General features: G+C 33.6%; 1 protein-coding gene across 2 annotated transcripts in view; it reads left to right on the top strand.

Moving 5' to 3' along the window:
• The first annotated feature begins 18,156 nt into the window (after nt 1-18,156).
• Nucleotides 18,157-19,065, top strand: part of LOC129224387 (retinaldehyde-binding protein 1-like) — a 51,744-nt gene continuing 50,835 nt past the window's right edge. The window contains exon 1 of one of the 2 annotated variants that reach the window (XM_054858833.1): nt 18,157-18,231. The gene's annotated coding sequence lies outside the window, so the exon portion shown is untranslated. The remainder of the gene's footprint in view (nt 18,232-19,065) is intronic. The other variant, XM_054858831.1, reaches the window with a different exon arrangement.

The following is a 19,065-nucleotide window of genomic DNA, read 5'->3' on the forward strand; positions in this document are numbered from 1 at the left end:
CTCATAAGTTGTTTTTTATTCAACTTAGAAATTTGGAACAGGTGCCATCTTCAGCAGAAAAATCAAAGCTTTCGATGGACATATAATGTAAATGTGTGCAAGTATTTTTTCATCCCCATATTAGAGAATTTATACCAAAATTGTGTTATATTGCCCCCCTAAGGGGGTTTTGCCCCCCATAACGGGACGAAATCTACCCTATGTGTTATTCTGATGCATAAGCTATATTATTGTAAAGTTTGATCAAAATCCAGTCAGTAGTTTTTGTTTGAAAGAGTAACAAACATCCATACATCCATACAGACAAACTTTTGCATATATAATAGTAGTAAGATATTGTTAGCTCAACTGCGCTTTACGCTTTGGAAAATGGAGAAGATACAGAGGGATGCTATTATTCTGCTTCTTGGTTCAATATTAACTTCTTGTATGCTGTTGGACTCGTTATTGAATTGATATAACTAGAGATATGGATAAGTAATCTGACAATAGGACGCATTGATTGCTGAATAAATTCATAGGAGTAAATTCTATTAACTAATTATTGTAAAGTTTCATCAAAATCCATTCAGTAGTTTTTGCGTGAAAGAGTAACAAACACCCATACATCCATACAGACAAACTTCCGCATACATAATAGTAGTAAGATAGAGCACATTATACGTAATTTAAGAAAGTGCAATGAAGTTTTCACACTTTTTATTTCTGTTTTAGTGCGTGAATTAACTAGCAAAATTGCTCAATTTCAAAGACCTGTATCTTTTTTAAAAACCAAATACACAAAACAATATATATAGCATGTATAGTACTTGAATGGAATATTCAATTGGCCTAGAAATTTGATTTTTAATTCCATCCCCTATTGGTTTACAGGGGTCTAAAAATGTCATTTTTCTCAATTTTCTGATCTTTGAGGAGCTGCAATTTATAAAGGGTAAACAAACACACAATTACAGCTATATTTTCTCATTAGTGTGACTTCAGTGATTAGTTTTTGCCATATTTCAATTTGTGTTTTTATCCCCTAAGTGACTTATGAGCCTTTGAAATGAGTAAAAATTTTACATTTGACCTTGAACTTTGGCCTGCTGCCATTATTTTAATTATTAAGTTACAGCTACATAACTCAGTGTGTGAGACTATTATCTAATTTACTTCAACATCAAAATGTAAAATGTTCTGCAATGGTTGTAATTCAATTAGATTTTGGCCAAAATGCAAAGGTCTAACAGTCCCATTTTTGACTACGAAAATGACTTTTGATGACCTCTAAAAAAATCAACGGTTAAGGTTAGAGAAAAAATAAAAGTGATTTTAAACATCATTCATATGCATCTTTTTGGGATATGAGTTTCAAAAAAATTAAAAATGGTCGAGCGCACTCATCCGTTGAATTCCCCAGACTTATTGCTGATTATAAGCAAAATTTCTTAGTGTAGTTGAATTTCAAAAATATTCTTTAAAAATCAACCAAGAAAATTTTTAGAACTGCAACATTAAATTCAACTTCAAAAGTGAAATAAACCAAGTGAAGAGATTTTTAAAATGGTGTTTATTTTGAGTTGAATCTGACAACATGACTATGGATTTGCATTGAAAACGTCAGTTTGGAGTGGTATGTCCCTCCTAATAAAAATTATGAAAAATTTATTATGTGAGCACACTCGCGGACACGGGGGAAAAAAAACGCGTACACATATAGATAAAATGTCGATCAAAAGTCTTTTGGTGATTCTGACCCATATAGAACAAGATGAGAAATCAAAAAGTATTACAAAAGTAAAAAATTAACGCAAAACACACAGTAAGTTGTTCTGAAGCAGCCATTTTCACGATGTTGAGTTCGATATTCATAAATTTCTGGTTCCCTTCGAACAACATTTTGTACTGTTTTTTTCTAAACATTAGTACTTATTATGTCCAGTTTCATGACATTTCTGGCATTTGTTGACATTTTTGTCACATAGTGCACATACGTGACAGACTCTCAAGAGTAACATTTAATACTAGATAATTTATTTCTATGACTAGTATATGATTGGATATCAAAATAAGATGATAAATATATTTCATTCTTTTATTTAGCTGGCGCAAATTGTTTTATTTATGTAGTTGAGTTATTTCTTCGAATCCGTTTTCAATTCTCGCTGTTTCATATGTTTCTATTTCTCAATCAAATGATAAAATTCTGCCATGCTTTGGTGCGTGAATCATCTATAAAATGCTCACGGATATGTGTTCGAAAAAAAAAGGTCTTGCAGGTTAAAACGGGACACCCTGTACATAACGATTTTATTTAAGTCGATGCATACGCTACTGCGAAAGCCCGAAATCTGGTAAATGTCGACAGTAATCGGTGAATATCAATATCGACATACCATAGATATCGGCCAAAGACCGAATATTTCCAAAGAATTATCGGTGAAAGCCGATATTCTAAAATTTTGGTCCTCTACGGCAGCGGTTCCCAACCTTTTTTGCCTTGTAAACCCCTTCAAAATCTGTCCGAGTTTAGCGAACCCCTTGTGCACCAAGTACTAAATGACAAGCCCCAAATACAGTAAAATTTGGGAGATTTTTTTTTTTAGAAACACAAAATAACAATTGCAAAATACAAACATTGCAAGTAGAAACATTGCCACAAGCTAAAATGATAGTTAGAAAGATATTACAAAACAAATTTAATGGATCAAACTTAGTGATAATTCTTCGAGTTTCTGGCCATTTTGAAAAAAAAAATTCTTAATGGAATGGTTGTGGAACAAAGAATATTGAAGTTTGGCTCAAATGTCTTGTCTGACAGTTTCACTGTTTGTTAGATTAGGTTCAACATTAAAAAAGTTAAATTGTCTTTTTCTGTCACAACAGTACATCAATTCGTAACGCTAAATAAGTCAATGAAAAAATGATCTTTAAAAATATCTTTTAGAGAAAATGTCTCAGATTAATTATTAATGATGTTTTTTCTTCCAGTACAATCTAGTTGTTTGATAAGAACACACTGTGTACATTAATCATTTGAGTGCTGAAGAATTTTCTTTTCCTTATTCTAAACTGTGGAATAAAGTGCGTAGTTATTTTTTATTTTATTTTATTTTTTGAAAAATAATAGAATCGTCTGCAATTAACTCTTAATTATTACATAAACGGTAAATTTTACCAACAAAAATATTTTTAAGGTCATGTATTACAAGAGAATTTTTCTGCGCGAATTTCATGAGTTCCTTTTTTACAGAGCGCGAACAAATTATCATAACGTGGGCGAGTAAATTACCAAATTTTCACAACGTGTAACCGTAACATGGACGAGCATATGAACATAGCAAATTGGCGAGAAATTCATCATCCATTATTTGTAGATATACAAGCGAACCAAAAGACCTTTCAATTTTCTACCGCGGGCAAAACCGCGCGGGTATCACTAGTAGAAAATAAAGTAAAGATGTTTCAAACGCTCTCATACGCTCCATACAATGCTTGGGCCGTGTTTGCCTGATTGGTAAGGCATTGGACTTGGGTCCGGAGGGTCTCGGGTTCGATTCTCACTGGTCGAAGATCCACCGTCGTCATTAATGGTGACTGGGCGACGTTAAATATGCTCGTGGTCACAATGTCCTCCAAGTGAAACGATACCTCTGGGGGTGCCAGACCAGAAAGTTATTCGGCTCCTGGCCTGGTTCTAAATTCTCGAACTGTCCGTAGATGGCATCACTATCTATTGTGTTATCTTCTGGGGGCAAGGCACCTGGCACGCAGTCCTTCATAGTTTGAGGGTCAGAGGTCTCTTTGATAGTTAATAGTTGATATAATGTTTCCATCAAGTTCAATCGAATTTTCCAATCAAACGGGGAAAACTGAAGCATTCACATGCTTTCATCAAAATGTATTGCGTTCAAACGTAGAATTTTTTCGGTATGGGCTCAATTCCATCATGGGGTAGAAGCCCATGTCTTGTAATGACGCATTTAATTATTTAAATTTACAAAATGGAATGTCAGAAAGTGTTCTAACATTTGTATCCAAAACGTATTGAATGTGCAAGAGATAAACGAATAAATGATGAACAAGAAACGCCTCAACTTCAAACTTCATCTCAAACAAACAAGTTACATTTCCGCCATTACAATATTACTTTCGCGAACCCTTTTTGTACCTCTCTCGATCTCCCAGGGATTCGCGAACCACCGGTTGGGAAACGCTGCTCTACGGTAACATGTACAATAGTGCATCTGTATGAACTATCTCGCCCGTTGATGCTTTACAATTTCAAATAGATACAAATGTGACGACCAGCAACATGCTCTGGGCCCAACTGGGCTGGTCCTAATTAGTTTATTAATCCCCAATGAAGATCAATGGCCTTCTTAAAGCTATGCACTCCCTTACTTATTACGGTCTCTTCCAGTAAGTTGTTCAAAGTGCCAAGACCCTAATAAAATAGTAATATTTCCTAATATCCAGATTAGCCTGAGATTTGAGTAGCTTAAAGCAGTGACCCCTCCTTCTGCTTTCTGTGCAAAAATTTGACCCATTAACATCTTGCATTTTGATAAATTTAAACAACTGAATTATGTCCCCTCTGACTCTCCTTTGCTCCAGGCTATACATATTAAGATTACTAAGTCTAGTATAATACTTTAAATTTGAAAGTCCCCTTACTAGTCTAGTAACCCTTCTTTGAACCTGTTCCAAAACAGAAAGACCTTTCCTGAGATAAGGAGACCAAAACTGAACAGTACTTCAGAGAATTTACTCATATGAATTTATTCAGCAACAATGCGTCATATGTTCAGATTATTTATCCATATCTCTAGTCATATCAATGCAGTAACGAGTCCAACAGCATACAAGAAGTTAATATTGAACCAAGAATCAGAATAATAGCATTCCTCTGTATCTTCCCTATTTTGCAAAGCGTAAAGCGCAGTTGAGCTAACAATATTAGTAATATTTATGAAAGGCGTAGGAGTTGAAACGCATGTTGAAGATCAGGAATAAGAACAAACGAAAAGTAGATAGAAGAAGAGTTGATTAAAATTGCAACAAAATATGAAAAAAAAGAAGCCTTTTCGCCAACAAATATTTTTGTTTTTGACATATCATTAATATGGGCACATTTTGAAAGTTTAAGTGAAGAAATTCGTCAAAAGTTTGATTTTATTATTAAGAACAAAATTGGTATTTTTTCATCATTGGTAATTTTTTTTTTCCATGGGAAATATCTTATTTAATTCACAATGATAACTTTAAAGCAATGAGAAAAAAAGAAAAAAAAAAGGAAAAAAGTATGAGATAATATGAAAGAAAAAACTTGTGGTAATTGTGTCAAAAAGTTTCACGTTATTTCGTGGAAAAGAAAATTCAAAATGGTAGACAATCTTCTTGTTGTTAATGAAGAAAATTTTCCATTAAACGTTCACTGATGATGGTGAAATCGCTAAATTCTTTCTCCAGCGAAACCCCGATTTTATAATATCTATATTTTACGAACAGAACATTATTATACATACCAACCATTTTAAATGATTTTAACACATTCAGTTGTGAGTCCGAAAAATAGTTCGTAATAGTGGAGTCCGTAATCTAAACGGATCTAGAAGTAACATTTCTGTTTTCATAGATTTACTTTCAATAGCACGGATTAACTTTAAAAAAAAAAAACCACACAAACAAAACAAAAAAAAAAAAAAAAAAAATTCGCTTATCTTAAAACATTATTATTTTTATTTTACTTCCCATGAAATGCGCAAAAAGCGGGAAATTCATAAATAGAAAACTTCAGGTTACAATTCACGTTATTAATACGGAAAAACTGGGACCAGATAAAAAACGTGAAATGTGGGGAAAACGTAGATTCGGGGGACGTAAAATCGGGTTTCACTGTATTTCCGTTTGATCTAAAGGCATCGAGATTCATCTAACTAATTCATTTTAAAAACCCACCTTTCAGGATTTCGGCGTGGAACAAGCAACTCAATATTTATCAGATTTTCATCCCTGTTTACAACTTCTTAGGTTAAACAATGAAATTCGTCCATTTAATCTGTCTAGCAATTCGCTGAAAAGGTCTCTGAATCTATTTTAAAAGATCTCAGTACTTTCCCTCTGTTGTTCTGACAACCCACTATTTTCAATTTCATCCAACTCACGAAATCCGACACGTGATTGAAATGTCAAAAGGCTTCCTTTTTCCCTAAATAAATAATGACTTTTTAAGTTTACTCACACATGGACACACACATCCGACAACTGTTAGTTCCAATTTAAAAACTATAAACATCTTCACATCTTCCTTGATTGTCGCTGAAAAAAAAAAATAAAAATAAATAAATAGATATTCTCTTGACCTTATTGACTGCTTTTCGTACCAAGAAACTAATAATCTTAGAAAGAAATTTCAAATTGGTGAAAACCACAAAGAAATAACAGATTAATTTTACTTCTAAGACAACAATTTCAGATAAGTACGTTAACTTTTTGTTCATTTCTTTCACGTTAAGAAATAAAAGGTCAGAAACAAATAAAACTTCAAAAGGTTGAGGGCTTAAACGCTTGTAAAAAAAGGAAATAACAACATTTAATTGCAAAAATTGCAGATTACTGCAGACACATGTTTCAGCGTTACAAGGAATGTCTTTTTCATAGCAAAAGAATTGAGCTTATGGATGAAACCTTTTCACTTACAAGCTCAATTCTTTTGCATTGAAAAAGGCGTTCCTTGTAACAACAAAGCAGGTCAACTCTCACTTAAACGATTATTTGAAATACATGTAATGTGAAGTTAAAATCTCAAAAAGTTATTTTTTCGTTTAATGAATTTCACATATACCATCACTGGAAACGTTTATTTACTTTAGGATAAAGACCTATCACAAATGCTTCTAACCTGCCCTATTTTGTGTTATTATTCTACATCTTGTTTGTAAAAACTTGATATTTTACAACTCGTATCTTTATTTATCATTTACACCTTCAGAAGTGTACTTTCTCAATGTTCTACACATCAGAATTGTTGCTAAAAACGTAACTGTAAAAAAGTATTCGGCATTTAAAAATATTATTATTATTCCAGGACTGTATATAAGGGGTGGGTTTTTAAGGTTTTAAACACCCTCCAACATTTTTCAAAATTATTCCAGAAGCAACTTTTTCATCATGCTTTTTTTCGCTGAGAAAAATATTACTACTTCTTTTCGTCGTCCGATGTTACAAATTGTCTGCTGTTTGCATTTGTTCAAGGCTTAAAGCAAGCAGATTTTACATTATAAATGTTTTTTTTTTTTTGTAAGTAAAATCACGTTTTTTTTTCCTTTTTTTTTGGTTCGGAAAAACCCATATATAGATGGAACTTGAATAGTAAAAATTTGTCTAAATACAAAATTTTCTGATTACTAATTCCCATCATTTAGAATTGATAAGAAATCAAATAACCATACCGGTATACTATGTAAATGCAATCCTAATGATAAGTTTACGAGTGCAAATTGGTTATAATAACTACACTTTTGATACCGTATCCTAATTACCATTTCCTTTTTTACTCATATGCCTCCTATTACCTAATCTAGAAAATTACAGTCATAATATGACGAATGCCAATTTCTTCTCCATTTCTATTTCATTTCTGTTTGCAGAAACAAGAAACTCAACGAGTAGGGTCCTATCGCAATTCGAATTGCAAAAAACCTAACTTGAATTCAATACGTCAAAATTCAACCTGATGAGGTTGATACTGGATTTTTTTTTCTATGATACCTACCGAACACTGTTAAAACTACAGGTTGCATTTGGCACTTTTCGAGGGTGAAAAGCTTGTTCACCAGCGGCACTCTTTACGGTGCCGAAATTGCACCCTTAACACGGGCGAAAAACTGGCACCCTTCACCCAGCGTGCACCGCGGTGAAAAACGGAACCCTATGGCAGAACATTGGCACCCTCTGTTTTCTGTTGCTGAGCACCCCCCCCCCCCTCGGTTTTGTGTGCATTTCCGTAAACAATTGTATACATTATTATTTATTGTTTTGAGTTATAAAAAGCTAAGTCTTGGTACATTTTCCACATTGAATAGTTCTGAAAATGATTAAAACTTGTACTTTAAGGCATTTGATCACATTTCAACTTTCGAACATAGTTTAGAAGTGTTCATGACTTAAATTTGTCTGCCGTGCACTAATTTTCGTACATCCACTTGGATTGCTCAGTAATTTTAATATGTTATTGACATTTACTGTAGCACGATCGTACCGAAAATGAAGAACGTAGGTACTATTTGTAAATCATTTACACGAACAATAAATATTCAATTATGTTGCAATCATGGAAAAATAAAACCTTTCATCACGTTCGAAATTTTAATCAAAGAGCACCATATTAGTACGTACGTATATATGATTCGACATTTGAATATCCGTAAAGAATATAAAAGAACAAAAGTCTTTCGATAAATTAAAAGCCAAAACAAATTCTAACTAGTTATTCATTCTTACTATTACTAGAGTGACGAAAAAAGTTCAGTCATTCGCTTTAAGCAATAACGCCGAGGAAAGCTAGTCAACTTAGACACGAGATAATAAATAAAAAAAAAAAAATCGAGACGGAGAAGAAATTTTTTTCTCAATCCGCTTTCCTTTTTTTTCGTACTTTTATGTTTTTGCTATTTGCATCATCGTAATTAGAGTTTCCGTTCACTTGCTGAGTGCATCACATTGCTAACAATGAATCTCTTAGTTAAAAATCCACAAGATTGTTGATAATACAAGCAAGTAAAACCACATAGTCAAAATTAATAGTTGAAATAACTTTTCAAATATCATCTAATTTAAGCGTTTTGATTATTAAATGTTACTTATCCGGTGCTGACAGCTATTTTTAGGTAAAATTTATGCATGATAGGAATAGCAAATGTATATAACGGCTAACTGAAGAATCAACGTACCTTTGAAACAATTTTAAATATGTTCGAAAGCCTTAAAAGCTACACTATGATCAAATGCATGTACTTACGCGAAACTTTGAAGAGTAAATCGCAGAAACTTATAAGTTTTAATCCAATTTCGTACTTCATTCAATGGGAAAGTGCATGTGCGTAGTTATTCTTGCGTCCGCCATTGATTGTGGTTGAATGATGTCAGAGCGGAGAGCGCATGCGCCAGCGCTTCACCCATACATTTAGGAGGTCCGTTTTCACATTTATTAGCGTCATTCACCTTAATCACACTTCCTAGCCTCTACTGCACCCTGAGGCCCGGTGTTTTCACCCCAGGGAGCCAAATAGTTAGTCAAAGGCACCCGTAGTTTTGACAGTGAATGCAATTTTGTTTTCTAATTTGCTTCAGACAATGTATTTTAAGCTACTTATAAAGTTTCTGATTGTAAAAATGTGTTTTTAAGTTGTTTCATGGTTCCATCGTCTTTCGTCTACACACACACACAAAAGAGTTTGAACGTAGCACTTTCACCCTAAAAAGTTTCTTAAGATTTTATATTTATAGTAGACTTAGGAGTGTCCCGCCCCCTCCCCAATAGCAAGAACGCAACCCCCCTAAAAAGTGAAAAATACCCCTCAAAACAACTCTCCCTAAAAATTTCAAAGGCACAGTCCCCTGAGTACACTTAAAGAGCAACAAGATGAGTATTCAACATGTGAATACAAGTCACGTGTAAATATTTCTGCCAAAACGTCAGATCCGTCATTGCGACGGCTGCCTAAGGGTTAATCTGAAAGTCCAATACACTCACTACCTGTGACATCTTTGAGTGAAAGGTCAACTGATTTTCAAAGAGAAATTACCTTAGTAGGCAAATCAGCGGTAGGTCCTACACTAAAAAAATATATATACTTGTCGGTCCGCCCATTGACGTCACCACCACAGGCCAAAGAACTTCCAAAATAGTAAATGAGCTGATCAGTGACCACTCCGCACGAGATGATCATCCAAGCATCCCTTTGCTTTCACCGTCACTGTTCATCAACTTTGTTTTTAAAATGAAAGAGATTTTGAGCTGAGACAAACGGATAAATGTTTGAAGACAATTATGCTGCTACCAAACAGGATGTCTTACCCTGAGTTAGATTTTGAGTAATTGGAAAAGGCAGCAATATATTCTTTTATACTCATACATACTGTCGATTATGTTTGATCGCATAATGAATAAAACCAGGGGCGGATATTGACTGATATTTTAGGGGGGGGAGCATACTCAAGAACATACGACTTTGGGTACGAACATTTTCTGGAGGTGCTTGAGTGGCGATAATAGGCAAAAAATCCAGGGGTGCCCACCTAGGGGGGTGTCATGGCCCAGACTGTGCCCATTGAAATTTTTAGGAGGGGGCTGTTTTGAAGGGGTATTTTTTTCATTTGGGGAGCTCTTGAGTTGGGGGGAGCTTTGCTACATTTAGGGGTGCGCACTAGTTCTTAGGGGGCTGGGCACCCCTGATAAATCAGTCAGGAAAAAGGTGCCCAATAGGAAATTAACTTTATCAACTAATTTCACGGGATGTAAAAAAAAAAGAATTATTGCAAATGGGTACTTTAAAAAATAATTTAAACGGTAAGAAAAAATCACCTACATTTTATTAAAGCATTTTACATAACTCCTTCCAAGACCCCTCCATACTACCAAGAATTTTCTTAATTCAGCGCTCAGTGGTAGTTTTTCAGAATTTCTGGGGAAAGTTTTTTTTTTTAATGATTAAAAAGAAATGTATAATCATATTAAGAATTCGTCCCCCCCCCCTGCTTGTGAGCTTCCCGTGGGACGTAGGTTGCAGACTTCTGCCTTAGAACTACTGATATCTTCAAATAATATTTAGACACTGACAATTGTTTGATCTCTGAATTTGACAAATACGTTTTTTTTTTCTTTTCTTTTTTTGTCTTCATTTCAATTATAATATTCCACGCCTCCATTTATATTTCTGCAACTTCATGAAATAGACCTTCTGCTGTATTAAGTTTTAAATATTTTTTAAGGTTTAATAAGATTATTTTATTCACGTACTTAATGCTGCTCTGAATTTTATTATTTCTGCTTCTTTGTCACACACATCCCTTGCTGCACGTACACACTTTACTTTCACTTTAATGCCCTTGAATCGTACTTATTTTTTTTAAATTTCATTTTACATTCAGTACTTTAGTATACACATTCCGAAGCAGATTTTTTATTGATGCTTCGGGATATTATTCAAATATTTTGCAACTTCGTGGTTTTTCCATGATATTGAAGGTTTATGACCTATGCAAGGTACAGAAAAAAAAAGTTTAGTGCTTTCGCTGAATACCAAGTGTCGCGTGACCCGAGAAGTAATTGACTTTTTCTTCGAGAGCTTTGCATTAAAACCGCGATCCATAGTCTTGCCACCGCTTCAAGAAACGGTAAAACAAACACAAATAAATTGTTTGTGTCTATATATACGGATGGCAAGAAATAAGCAAATACGTATTAAACATATAGAGTCCATAAACTAATTACAGGGCGTAAGGAGTTAACCGTATAGTAAACACTAAATTTTTTTACCACCCTTGTAAGTTGACCGCTTTTGTTATTTACAGAATTAGACCTTTATCGCACATATTTACCTCAATTGAGGCAGTAAGAAGCAAAGGGATGTAAGTAGAATTTATAAAGTCTTGAGAAAAACGCATTTGAAGATAAGGTCCTAGGTAGGCTTTCATAAAAATTTTTTTCTAAATCATGGTACATAGCAGCACCAACTAGGGCTACTAGTATAATCTGTTGCCCCAAGACAGAGGAGAGTTTCACCTAACCATTTGTACTGGTTATCTCCAAAGTTTTGATTTTGTAATGGGGTCGTTTCCAAAATTTTGAAAGTATTTTTTTTTTCTGAAAGAGCATGCTTAGAAACATAGGATTTGACCATTTTTTTTAAATAATTTGTTTAAGTTTAATATTTTTTAAAAATTACTTAAATCGGTGCGCTTTCATTGTTTACATTTCTTGCAGATGAAATCACAAATGATGAAATGCCATTCTGTGTTGCCATTCACAGAGCAAAATATTTAATTCGCATCTTTACTCACGTGTATTGGCAACGACATGGTTGATAGCAAGCGTAGAGCGCAATTTTAATTCGCTTCTTGATTTTCATAACGTGGAAACGCGGTACAAAGATGCGCCAAAGAGCATCATTTGTGACGTCATCAAAACCACGCCTTGTTTGAAAAATCGGACATTTTCAAAAATTAATTAAGACATAACTGTTGGGAAAAGGAAAGAATTTTCTGGGTCCATGCTATTTTTTTGCTCATTCTATCAATTTCAGTGACTAAAAGTGCAACTTTTGACTGAACGAAACAACCCCATTGCTAACCACTTGTCTAAGTTAATTACTTAAGTGCTACACCGCAAGCGGTTCACTTACAAATGTTACTCTGTATGAGTAAGCTCAGATGCGTGCTCGGAAATTTTGGGGCCTCCTTACAAATGACTTTTATGGGCCCCTTCCATGTTGTTTACCCTTGCGTCCTACATAGATTTCAACCATCTTTTTGAAAATCTTGGGCCCCCTTCAGATTTGGGCAGGGACCAACAATTGTCCCTTCTGCCCCCCTCCCCTGTGCTCACCCCTCAGGTCAGTTACTTGTGAAGAATTCAGTAGCTGATCAAATTTCATGCACACCAGTTGCAGTTTGTTTTTTCAACATTTGACAGAGGAGAAACATTGGATACTCGATTCGACATCAAGTGGATTGGAAAGCAAGGTCTTATTTGTCATCCTCTAAGAAGCCCTTATTTGACTAAAGGAATTTTTTTTTCTGGTTATACGTCAAAAATAATGATTGTGATGAGAAAATTCAAGACATAAATCATCTCAGGCAAATTATAATTACTTGTGTGGCAAAAAAAACACTCCAAACATGCTGACCTGGACTTTGTAAGGAACGGATTACCATTTAGGTTTGTGCCGAGCTGCAAACGGTTATCACAATTTAGTTCTACATGATATTTAAAATCCTGATAACTTATCCTCCAATTACATATGTATAACAGTAACCTAATTTCATGGTTGTTTGAAAAAAAAAAAAAATGCTTCAGAACTCCGTAGTGTTTTTTTTTTTTTTTTTTTCAACTTGCAGTTTTCCTGCTATTTTTGTTTTGAAAAATGCAGAGAGATTCTATGCTTTAAAATCTCAAAGCATGAGAAATTGGTTAACTAAATGAATTTTTGAATTCCATATTTTTTCATTTGAAGTACCGTTAATTGTTTGAGAAATTATTAAGCACTGCTAACTTTAATGTACTGTGCATAAAAAACGGCTTTTGCAGAGGCTATAGTTTTAATTTTAGCTTTCGTTCTATGGGAATTTCGCTAAAAACCACCAGTATCGCTAGACTGAACCTTACACTCGAATGCGCTTTTAAAATCTACCTTATACAGTATCATCAATTCATAAACTCAAAGTACAGTAGAACCATGTTTATCCGGTTCCCGTTTATCTGGATCTCCGGATAAAATTTGTAGAGTAAGAAAAAATTATATTTACTTAAAGGTTTTAAATTGTGATTGCAAGAACAGAACTACGAATGCGCAAATATTCGGTGCTTGTTTTGATTAAACTTAAAACTCTTGTATAGAATTTACAAGAATGTATATTATACCAACTAAACAAACAATATGGCATGCTTTGGAGCGTCACACAGTGGGGCGAAAGCGCCAAAAAGCGTTTAAAAGTGTTTTTTAACCTCTCTCGCTTGTTTGTTTACACAGTCATGTCATAATGGATTTTTCTCGATTTGCTTGGGTTCAGGATTCAAAGATCGCAGCTTTGAGCAGCTAATTCTTTTTCAGGGTCTTTCTACAGACCATTTATGACAAATTAATATTAATTTCTAAGAGGACATTTTTTTTGTAGAGTGTTTTGAAAAAATAAACTTGTAATTCCGAAGTTTTTGGTGCTGATCAAAACCGATTTTTGGTTTCAGAATTCGATTACTCATTTTTTTTCGTCCTATTACTATCGTTGGACATGAGAGAAATTAAATATACCCGCCTTTAATAGGAAAAAAAATTATAGACTGCTTAAAAGCAATGTTTGTTAATTCCCGTTCTCATGGTTCTCCAACTTTCTAAAGGCTCCCTTCAGCTTTGTAGTGGACGGAGGGCTCTAAAATTCCAGTTCTGATAGGCTAAGAGGTAGGCCTGTGCAAATTTATTAATCCTCAATTGGTTTAGGGAAAAAACCCCATTTATAAGCACTTTTTGGTGTTTTCGCACCACTGTGCGTCAGTTTGACACCACTGCAGTTGAATTATAAATGATAAAGTATTTGTGAGAAAAGGTACTAATTTTCAGGGCCGTAACCAGAGTTTTTTTTCGGGGAGGGTTTTACCAAGCACAATTGCTGAGAACTCTTGATTGTGAACAAAAAGCATCATTTAGAATAGTTTTGAAAAATTTCGGAGGGGGTTTGAACCCTATAAACCTCCCCCTTGTATGCGGCCCTGCTAGTTTTGTTACAAAGCGTTGCCTTTTTCTGTAATGAAAGATAAGGTTGCTTATTTAAGATTGTGTTTTGCTTATTACCCGGATAGTGAAAATTTTCGATTATCCGGATTGCCTTTGGTCCCAGTCAATCCGGAAAAATGAGTTTGTGCTGTAGATGCTGAATTGATTACACAGATGTTGAGAATTTGTCATTATGCATTAGATTTTTAGTACGAAGTTCGAAATATGGTAAGTTGTATAAGTGCACGAGCCTAAGTCCACCCTTATTATTTATTATTATTTTCAATTATATGATCTTATAACTCTCGCTCTTGTCAATCTAGATCATGGACAACCTATCTCTTCTGCCCCCAAAAATAAATCAAAATATTTTTTTTTCGAATATCTTACAATTGTGTCTGTCTCGCACAATCACATGTTATTTTATCAAAAAACACGTTTTCCTCCTTCATTGAAGGCTAATAAAATGTGCCGCAAAAGCAAAGAGAACAAGAATAGCTTACCAAACAAAAAACACTGATAAGATCATAATGTCAAACCCTTATAAAAATCGTAGAAATATGAAAAACTGAAATAGGCTAAAACTCTCTGCTTAATGTCTGGAGATAAGATAACAATTCATTTAAGATATTGATCAATAGTCCCGTAGGCAGGTAAATGGCAGAATCTGAAGAAATGAATTTTCGAGATATTTGAAGAAACGTGTGTCAGATTCATTACTAACAATAGGGAAAAGTTGGAATCTGAAGTTTTCTTGGAGCTTTTTATTCAGAGGAAATCAAATAAGCAAGCTTGTACAATAAAGTTAACGTACACCAGATGAAAAAAATGCAAGAAATTAAAAGTGAAAAAAGTGTAGTAACTACTCTTTACCTGCCCACGGCATTTTAGCAATTGAGCCCTGGTAGCTGTTGTTATAGCATAATTTAGAAAACTTTTGAAATGAAAGAATCTGAACTTTGAGTTTTACTCGAAACTCAAAAAAAAAAAAGTGCAATGGGGTGTCAATTCAGTCAAAAGTACTACTTTTAGTCATTGAAATGGATAGAATGAGCAAAAAAAATTACATGGACACAGAAAATACTTTGATTTTCCCAACAGTTTTTTTAAAATTAATTTTTTAAAATGTCCGATTTTTCAAACAAGGTGTGGTCTTTATGAGGTCACAAGTGATGCAATTTGGCTCATCTTTCTAATTCGTTTCCACGTTATGATAATCAAGCAACGAATTAAAATTGCGTTCCACGCTTGCTATCAACCATATCGTTGCCAATACACGGGAGTAAAGATGCGAATTAAATATTTTGTTCTGTGAATGGCAACATTGAATGGCATTTCATCATTTGTGATGTCACACGACAGAAGTGTAAACAATGAAAGCGCAACGATTTAAGTAATTTTTTAAAAATATTAAACTCAAATAAATAATTTAAAAAATGGTCAGATCCTGTGTTTTGAAGCATGCTCTTTCAGAAAAAAAAAAACTTTTAAAATTTTGGAAACTACCCCATTACATCACTTTGCTTCTCACTGCCTCATTTAAAGCTTGACATCCTTTTATTTTTCCGCACTTTTTAATTTTTTAAAGAAATAATACCCACATAGAGTTTAAACTTATATAGCGATTTTCTATAAACTCAAAAAAATAAATAAATAAATAAATAAATAAATAAATAAATAAATAAATAAAAATAAAAAAAAATAAAAATAAAAAATTAACTTGAATTCTGAAATTTTGAATTCAAATTATGTTTTTCCCAATCACGAGTTGCGAGAGGGCCCTACTCATTGGAGGCTATTGATTCTAGAAACAGCGCCTGTCCCCCCAAGCCTACCCCTTCTCCTGAGCGGTTACGTGTGTATAGTTGTGTGTGTGTGTGCAGGCGTGTGTGTATGTGTAGGAGCGCTTGCGTGCATGTGTAGGCTTGTGTGTGTGCGTAGACCTGTGTGTATGCACGTTGGCGTGTGTGTATGTGTGTAAAGACCTGTGTGTGTATGTGTGTGTGTGTGCGCGCGTATGTGTAGGACATGGACGCTCCCGAACAGGAAAAACGGATTCCAGGAGAAATGTGCTCGGAGCCGCGCCTGCAGAGGCCGGTGGGAGAGTGGTGCTGGCGTCCCTGGTCCAAGCTGAAAAAGGCACGGACGCCAAAAATGGTCAAATGAGAACAATAAGCAAGCGTGATTGCTCAAAAAAAAACACAGATCCATTTTCACCGATTTCCTTCTAACAACTTCACTGCCTCAATCATAAAATAATAATAATAAGGTAAAAAATTCATAAAATTTGAATTCTAACTTTGAAATATTGTGATGTCACTCTGTTTTTCCTATGCAAATGGTAACTGGAAAGACAACTTCATGAAGATTTGTTTTAATGCTGAAATAAAGGATAGAAATCTTTATTGTAGTTGTGTATATTGATTTTATACCAAGTTAAAACAGAAAATGTTTGTCTATATGTTTTGGTTCTCTTGAAATTGTAAATGCATTTTCAATGCCTTTTGTTGCAATGCATTGGAAATGTATTGCATCAAATGGCACAATTATTAATTTAAAATGAATGAAAATAAAGCCAATCATTCCAAAAGAAAAAGCTGTCAATAGGCCGCAACATGAAAATGTTCCAGCATCAAAATTTACCATTATTAAGCTAAAAACAATGATAAATTTAACTAATTTGTTTTTGATTGATATTTAATGTTTTCTAATGGTTTTAAACTTTGGAATATTTAATTTCCAACAAGTGTTTCCTTAAAATATTATTTATCGCCTTCTTGATGATTTATGAGTTGATTTTTTTTTCAGCAGCAAAAAAAAAAAAAAAAAAAAAAAAAAAAAATGAATTATTAAAACGTGTTTTTTTTTTTTTTTTTTTTTTTTTTTTTTTTTTTTTTCATGTTAGACTTTATTCTCTTGTTAACCTCCTCCTGACTTACATTTTTTTCAATAACTTTGGAAGTTTTTGTACTATTGTCAAAACCTTTGTGTCAAAATGTGCAGAACAAAACACTGCATCACATTTCTATTATTATTATTATTATTATTATTATTATTGCTATTATTATTATTATTATTATTATTATTATTATTATTATTATTGCTATTATTATTATTATTATTATTATTATTATTATTATTATTATTATTATTGCTATTATTATTATTATTATTATTATTATTATTATTATTATTATTATTATTATTATTATTATTATTATTATTATTATTATTATTATTATTATTATTATTATTTTGAAAAAAAAATTGAAGTTGGCTCCTTAGACTCCTTAAATCTTTAAAGGGAAACTAAAGCCTCCTGTAATTTGCCTTTCTCACAACAGGGTCCAGCCAAACGGTAAATATCATTAGGTAGAGGGTAGAACACCATCAAACTCATAACATCCGACGCCGATGGTCGTTTAATGGTTTTCCAGAACGAAATCATAAACCGGTTGAACGTAATATTTTTCTTCTCGTCTTTCGTTCCTCCATCATCGAAACCCCTCTTCATAAGGGGTGGGAAAGGGTATAGAAAACAAAATCAAAATTGGCGTGCGGTTAGAGAGTTTTCTAGAGTTCAACAATCACGTTGATCGGATTGACAAGGCACGTGAAAAATATACTCAGCGGTTTGGTTTTTCAAGGGCAAGGCAGTGGGATCTTTTTCTGGTCAGTGGAGGATTCTAAACACACGAAAGGAAGCATCCGGTGGAGAGACTGAACTTCTTTCTTCAGGGCTGCACATCAGTAGTAGGTGAGTAGAAAAACCAATTTGTTTTCTGCAGGAATATAAATATACATTTTTGTGTTTTGAAGCTGCCGAAGTCCTGCATTAACAGTAGAACAATGCTGTTATATTATTTGTTTTGATTTATTTATTCCTTACTTGTTCACGTATTGATTAATTTATTTATTTTTTAATTTCGAAGCTACATTTTTATTCAAAAAAAAATTTGAGAAAAACTGCAGTTAAAAGATTTTTTAGCATTATTTTGAGTGAAGCAGAAATATAGCATTTTATATTATTTTAAAGAAAAAAATCTTTCTTTATATTTTGGGAAAAACAAACTCACAATGAAAAAAAAAAAAAAAAAAAACTGCAAAACTCCTTTTATTTCATTTTTATTTTGCTTCTACATTTATTTTTGTTCGTCGTTTGTTTATTTTTTTAATGAGTTTATTTGTGTCTTTGTTAAATTTATTTATTTATTTTTATTCATTCTACTTTTTTTTTAATTTCATTTGTGTATTATAGAAACGGAATTTTAAGATAATGGTTGCCGGCCACCTTGTCTAGTGGTCAGAGCAGTTTAACTGCGATCGGGAGGTCTTGAGTTCGAATCTCGGGTACGGATATACTTTCTCTCTGCTGTCCTTATCCTTTCTTTGAGTGAATGTGTTGTTGTGCTGTGAATGGTTGCCCACACTATTAACGGGTCCCTGTGGCATGTGTGTACTGTGGAAATCGGACTTTCCACCAAATTACAGTACAGTGTTAAAAGTGAAGCAGCGCACCTCAAATTGCCATCCTGGCAGGCACACAATTTTTTGAACCTATTTTGAAAACATAAACAATTTTTTTTTTAAT

Source organism: Uloborus diversus, chromosome 6, assembly GCF_026930045.1.
Source record: "Uloborus diversus isolate 005 chromosome 6, Udiv.v.3.1, whole genome shotgun sequence".
Lineage (NCBI taxonomy): Eukaryota > Metazoa > Arthropoda > Arachnida > Araneae > Uloboridae > Uloborus > Uloborus diversus.